Consider the following 7,660-nt stretch of genomic DNA (forward strand, 5'->3'; position numbering starts at 1 on the left):
AGGTCATGCCTATTGTAACAATCTCCTAGCTTTGGCAAACACGCTTGATGATGTAGTCATATTATATAACACTCTTTTTTCCATTCCACTGCTATATCAGGAGAATGTTAAACAAAAGCTACTAAAAGAAAGACACTTTAAAATCAGCAGGTCCAGATAACTTGCATGCAAGAATTTTAAAAGAGTTGGCTGTGGAGCTTGCTGGACCATTAATGCTGATTTTCAATAAGTGTTGGAACTCCAGGGAAATTTCAGAAGGCTGGAAGAAAACTAATGTTTTGCCAATATTTAAAGGGTGACTGGGAAGATCTGGGTAATTATAGGCCTCTCAGTCTGACATAATCCCGTGCAAGACGATGGAGCAGTTGATATGGGACTCAATAAAGAGAAGGAGAGTAATATAATTAATGCTAATCAACATGGGTTTATGGAATATAGATCCCGTTAAAGTAACTTGGTTTCTTTTTTTATGAGACTACAAGTTTGATTGATAACGTTAGTAGTGTTGATGTAATATACTTAGACTTCTTTAAGGCGTTGTCATATCGCATGACATCTTGATTAACAAACTAGAAAGATATAAAATTAACATGGCACACATTATGTGAAGCAGTTGCAAAAAAGTCTATCATATCAAGGGAGGTTGTAGATCTCTATATTTGGCAATGGTGAAACTGCTGCTGGAATACTGGGTCCTGGTCTGTGCCCATAATTCAAGAAAGGTGTTGAAAAATTGGAGAAGGTTCAGAGAAGAGGCACAAGAATACAAAAGTTATACAGGAGGTCAGACTAGATCAGGGGTCGGCAACCTATGGCACGTGTGCCAAAGACGGCACACGAGCTGATTTTTAATGGCACGCTGCTGCCTGCCGAGTCCCAGCTACTGGCCCCGCTCAGCCTGCTTCCGAACCCAGGCTGGGATCCCAGCAGGCAGCAGCGTGCCATTAAAAATCCTGCCTGCCCCGGCCCGCTCTTCTCCGCCTGCTCCCCTCTCCCCTGTCTCTTCCCCCAGCATGCTGCGTTCCTACCCCTCCTCCTCTCCCTCCCTGACTCCGATCAGCTGATGGCCCTTGCAAGGGCTCGCTGCTTGGGGAGGAGGCGGAGAAGAGGTGGGGACAGGGCCTTGGGGAAGGGGGTTGGAATCAGGGCATATCCCCTCCAGCCTGCTGTTGTGAGCCGCTTGGGGCTGGGAGCACCCCCACGACCCCAGCCCACACCCCCAGCCCTCTGCCCTGACCCTTACACCCCCCCACACACACCCCTGCCCTGAGCCTTGCACCCCACCACAACTCCAGCCCTGACTCCAGTATCCCCCACACATACCCAGCCCCCACACCCGCTGCCCTGACTCCTGCATCCCCCTCACATACACCCAACCCCCTGCCCTGACTCCTGCACCCCACACACATACCCAGCCCCCTCACACCCCATGTCCAGCCTAGGTGAACGGAACCCCAGGTTGGCAGCAGGCTGAGCAGGCCGGCGGCGTAAGATCAGCATTTTAACTTAATTTTAAATCTTCTTGAACATTTTGAAAACCTTGTTTACTGTACAGACGACAATAGTTTAGTTATATAAGATATAGACTTATAGAGAGAGACCTTCTAAAAAATGTTAAAATTTATTACTGGCACGCAAAACCTTAAATTAAAGTGAATAAATGAAGACTCAGCACACCACTTCTGAAAGGTTGCCGACCCCTGGACTAGATCATCACAACGATCCCTTCTGGCCTTGGAATCTATGGGTACAGCTATACTGTGATTTAAAAAAAACCTGTGACACCAAGTTTCAGAGCTCAGGTCAGCTGACTTGGCCTCAGGCTGCAGGGCTAAAAATTGCAATGGAGACGCTGGGGTTGAAGCCCTGGCTCTGAGGCCAAGCTGACCTGGGCTCTGAGGCCAAGCTGACCTGGGCTCTGAGACTTGCACTATAAATGTACTGTATGAACCTATGAATCACGAATCACCATCAGACTGCGTGCTAGTTGATAGTTTCAGCAGGGGGCTAGGGATTAAATGAGCCTAGAGACTGAACTTCCCTTCCATGCCTACATTGGGCCCTTTTGATCAGGGACAAAGCATCAGGTACTAGAAAGAACAGTCACAGACATCTCTGTCATCAGCCAGTCACATTGGCCCTGATCCTGCAATGAGCTCTGTGTGACAGGAATCCACCTGCATGAAGCTCTCAAGAGAGTGAGGGGCATAGTTTGAATAGGAAATAGAGTTGCAGTATCTGATCTGAAATAGAGTTCATGGCCTTAGACACCAAAGACCCTATACATAGTGAGAGGCTCAGACAGTACAGGGAGATGACATAGCCATATAAGCAGGTCTGACATATTATTTTAAATAATCCTGGGAAGACTGGGGAAGTTCCTGATGACTGGAAGAAAGCTAATGTTGTACCAGAATTTAAACAGGGTGAACAGGATGACCTGGGTAACTACAGGCCTGTCAGACTGACATCAATCTTGGGCAAGATAATGGAGCAGCTGATATGGGACTCTATTAGTAGAGAATAAAAGGAGGGTAATGTAATTAATGCCAATCAACCTGGGTTTATGGAAAATAGATACTGTCAGACTAATTTTTTTTTATGAGATTATAAGTTTGGTTGATAAAGGTAATAGGGTTGATGTAATAGACTTCTGTAAGGCATTTGATTTGATACTACACCCCATTTTGATTGAAAAACTAGAACTATATAAAATTAACATGGCACATATTAAATGGATTAACTCGGGTGGGCAAACTACGGCCCGTGGGCCGGATCCAGCCCACCAGCCATTTTAATCCAGTCCTCAAGCTCCTGCTGGGGAGCAGGGTCTGTGGCTTGCCTCGCTCTGGTGCTCCAGCCGGGGAGCAGTGTTGGGGGCTGCTCCGTGCAGCTCCTGGAAGCAGCGTCGGGGGCTGCTCCACACGCCTCCTGGAAGCAGCGGCATGTCTCTTCTCCGGCTCCTACACGTAGGGGCAGCCAGGGGACTGCGCACTGCCCCCACCCCAAGCACTACCCCCGCAGCTCACATTGGCCAGGAACAGCAGCAAATGGGAGCTGCAGGGGTGGTGCATGCGGATGGGGCAGCGTGCAGAGCTGCCTGGCTACGCCTCCACATAGGAGCCGGAGAAGGGACATGCCGTTGTTTCCAGTAGACGCTTGAGGTAAGCTCCGCCCTGAGCCTGCACCCCTGAGTCTCTCCATGTGCCCCAGCCCTGATCCCCCTCCTGCCCTCTGAACCCCTTGATCCCAGCCCGGAGCACCCTTCTGCACCCCAAACCTCTCATCTCCAGCACCACCCCAGAGCCCTCACCCCCCCCCACCCCACTCCCCCACCCCAGCCCAGAGCCCCATCCCGCATCCTGAACTCCTCATTTCTGGCCCCACCCCAGAGCCCGCACCCCCGACCAGAGCCTTCACCTCTTCCCGCACCCCATTTCCAGTTTTGTGAGCATTCATGGCCCGCCATACAATTTCTATTCCCAGATGTGGCCCTCAGGCCAAAAAGTTTGCCCACCCCTGGATTAACTGATAGGTCTCAAAATGTAATTGTAAATGGTAAATCACCATTGAGCTGGTACATTCCTAGTGGGGTCCTTCAGGAATCAGTTCTGTGGCCTATGCTTTTTAACATTTTTATCAATGATAAAAAAACCTAGAAAACACGAAATCATCACGGATAACATTTGCAGATGATACAAAAATTGGGGGCATGGTAAATAAGGAGGAGGACGGGTCATGGATACAAAGCGATCGGGATTGTTTGGTAATCTGGTTCCTCTTTTGTGATATCATCTTCGCAGTAGATGTTTAATTTATATATAAATTAAATCAGCTTGAAGTACTAATCTGCAGTTTTGCATGATGAGCACGTGACAGACATTCTAGTAAATGTGGGAGTTCATGATGTAGAAATAGCATAAAAAGCCATCTAAAGCAAATGTCAGTGGAAGTATATGAATAATCCTTTTGCATGTTTGAAATCTGAGCTCTGTTGGGAAGTACCTTTTTAGTAAGCTTCACAAATATGTGTAGGTTAGGATCTTTCAAAAGAGCCTAAGGGAACTAAACTCCTAGATCCCCTTGAAATTAAACAGGAGTTGAATGCCAGATTCCCTTAGGCTCTTTTGAAAATCCCACTTCTAGCTGTTAAGAACGGTGTCTTTCAGAGGCAGGTACCATTGGTGCCAGCACCCCCTTGGCTGTTCTGTGTCCAAAAAAAAAAAAAAATCACTGTGTTTCCTCCTTCCTCTATGGAATTCCCACAATTTTTTGGTTTTGGTTTGAAGAATAAAAACCTGTTATAAACCTTTTTCCCCGACAGAAAACTGCAAATCACTTTCTGGTGTATTGGGTGGGGGGATTCCTCAGCCCTCATCGAGACCTGAAGATGCCCCATCTCCCATACCAACCCCTAAAAAACATTAGGTGTGGGTGGATGTTTATTTATGAGTAGGTATGTCTGTGTGTGTGGTGTGTGCGTGTGTGTGTGTGTGTGTGTGTAAAAATTAGAGCTGGTCAAAAATGCAAATTTTTGCCCCAAAATCCTGGTTTTTGTCAAAAAAATTGGATATTCAAATTTGTTCAACCAGTTATAATAAAAAAAATTATCCCACACATTTGAAAGAGTTCTGTTGAGAGGAAGTGCCAGCTTCTACTGAAATACAAGCATTTATAGACTTGTGTGTTGATTACTGGCCTAGGAGATCACCTATTTTCTACCTGTGCCACTGTGGTAGAGGCAGCCCTAGGGTTAATTTTCACACCGCATTGTCAGCAGACAGAAATGAAACAGCTTGTGTTTCATTTCTCTGGGTTCCTAAATGTTGGATGTGATGAGGAAAAGTGTTGTATTGTGGTCTCTCCATTGTAGCTTTCAATATGCAGAAACATTAAAGCATACCAGAGGCTTTGCAGTCAAGTGTTGGGGTTTCCTGGTGTTGTACCGTAGTGGAAATACTGTGGCTGTATATTTTCCCTACATGTTTACTTCTAGTGCAGTGTACGTATACAATGCTCTTATGAATACATGAAGTACTGAGTGCTGATTTTCAGAGCAGTGGTTCCCAAGCTTTTTACTAAGGTAACCCACCAGTTGCATTCTGTCTTTTTTGGGGACCTGCCATTACTGCTGCCCCCCTTCTCAGCCCTCCAGTCCCATGCTCCCCGCTTCTCAGCTCTCTGCTCCCCTCTTCCCTCCCTTCTCAGTCCAAGTTCTCTGCTCAGCTCCACCCAGCCCACTTGCTCTTACTCTCCCAGCCTTGGGCCCTGTCTCCCCGGAGCGGGGCCATGATGGCTACCAGGCTCGCTGGCTCAGGCTGCTTCCTCCGTGCAGCTGCCCAGATCCTGCTCCCCACACCTCTGCCTGCTGCCCAGTGGAAGCGGGATCCGGGCAGCAGCAGCGCTGAGGAAGTGGCCAGAGCTAGCGAGAGGACAGTTAGCACACTGTCCCTGCCCTGCATGTGCCCGGAAGGTGCTTCCTCTGTGCTGCCACCAGGATCCAGCTCCCCAGGCCACAGTCTGCTGCCCAGGGGAAGTGAGAGGGGTGGGGAAGGCACCTCTGGGGCACGTGCGGGGCAAGGAGAGGTTGCTGACTACCAGTTTGCTGGCTCTGGCTGCTGCCCAAATCCCACTCCCCACCCTGCTGCCCAGGAAAAGTCAGAGATGGGGGAGAGGGGATTTCCGGGAAACGCAGAATCCACCAGGACCAGGGGTGGGCAAACTTTTTGGCTCGAGGGCCACATTGGGGAATAGAAATTGTATGGCGGGCCATGAATGCTCACAAAATTGGAAATGGGGAGCGGGTGTGGTCTCTGGGGTGGGGCCAGAAATTAGGAATTCAGGGTGCGGGCTGAGGTGGGGGAGTGGAGAGTGGGGGCAGAAGGCGGGCTCTGGGGCGGTGCTGGGGATGAGTTTGGGATGTAGGAGGTTGCTCCAGGCTGGGATCAAGGGGTTCAGAGGGCAGGAGGGGGATCAGGGCTGGGGTTGGGGTGCGGGAAGGGGTGCAGGCTCCGGCTGGGGGTGCGGGCTCTGGGGTGGGGCTGGGGTTGAGGGGTTTGGGGTGCAGGAGGGTGCTCTGGGCTGAGATCGAGGGGTTCGGAGGGTGGGAGGGGGATCAGGGCTGGGGCAGGGGCGCACAGAGAGGCTCAGGGGTGCAGGCTTAGGGTAGTGCTTACCTCAAGCAGCTCCTGGAAGCAACGGCATGTCCCTTCTCCAGCTCCTATGTGGGGTCATGGCCAGGCGGCTTTGCACGCTGTCCTGTCTGCAGGCGCCACCCCTGCAGCTCCCATTGGCTGCAGTTCCCAGCTAGTGGGTGTTGCGGAGGCAGCTATTGGGGTGGGGGCAGCATGCAGAGCGGAGCCTCCCGGCTTCCCCTACGCGTAGGAGCCAGAGGGTAGACATGCCGCTGCTTCCAGGAGCCATGTGAAGCGGCCCTCATGTCTGGTGGGCCGGATGCAGCCTGCGGGCCATAGTTTGCCCACCCCTGACCCAGACCCTTCCTGTGACCCACCGGTAGATAAGGACCCACTGTTCGGGAAACACTGTTTTAGAGAGTCTGAGCACTTAGCGCTCTCATTGATTTCAGTTGCAGTTCAGTGCTGAAACATCAGGCTTTGTTGGGGATTGGAAACTTGATTATAAATAATTTAGATCTCATCTACACTGCGAAATGGAGTTGTGTTTTAGCTTTGTTGTAACTGGATCTCCCAACAGGTGTTTAGCCTTGTCTCTGCTAGTTTTTCTCCTCCAATTTCCTATTGCTGCTTCCACAGGTTGGCTCTATCGTGCAGACAAGGTGCCAGCAACCAATGCCATTGTAATCCTTATGTTGTCTAGACCTGTGCTCCTTAGGGTTGGTGCCACACCAGCAGCTGTTCCTGTTGTTGCTACCACCCCTGCTCGGGACATTGGAAGTCTGAGGTTATAAAAAGTCGAATGGAGACACAGTCTTTGGCTCTACAGAAAATATGGGTCATTGTGTACAGTGGAACATATAGCTGAATGAGACCTTGCACTGGGAACTTGATTAGTTCTTTGTAGTGGTTTGGCTTGTGGGTTTAATGGGCCTTTATTTTTATTCGTGTACGAGATGTGAGGCACAGGTGTTTACATGAAAGAGATGTATTGTTTTTAACAAGGGTCTGCAAGTGAAGAAAATTGCTTCCAGCTGGGTTTCTCTGATCTACTTTGAACTGGCTGGAAGCAGTATATATTATCTGTTCGCCATTTGTGGAGCCATGACTTCCAAAGTCTGTGGCAAAGGACTGAAAAGCACAGCAGCAGCTTTAAACAGGATAGGTAGAATTCTCAAAAGCCATTAGGTGCCTAAGTCACTTAAGTCCGACTGACTTTCACTTCAGAGAAAAGTACATTGGAAAATAGCTATCTACCTAGCTATGTACATGGTAATGGAGTACCTCACAAACACTGATGCATTTACTCTCACCCTGTTCTTATGGGGTAGGAAAGGCCTATTACCCCATTTAATAGATGGGGAACTGAGACAGTGGGTGACGAAGACACTTGGCCAAGAGCTGTGTGGCAGGAACAGGAAGGAGAAACCCTGGTCTCCAGAAACTCAGTCCAGTTCCTTAACCAAATGCTATTCTTACACTCTGAATATTCAAGACATCTTTGAAAATGGTGAGGCATTAACAGG

The sequence above is a fragment of the Natator depressus genome, chromosome 11 (genome assembly GCF_965152275.1).
Source record: "Natator depressus isolate rNatDep1 chromosome 11, rNatDep2.hap1, whole genome shotgun sequence".
NCBI classification, from domain to species: domain Eukaryota; kingdom Metazoa; phylum Chordata; order Testudines; family Cheloniidae; genus Natator; species Natator depressus.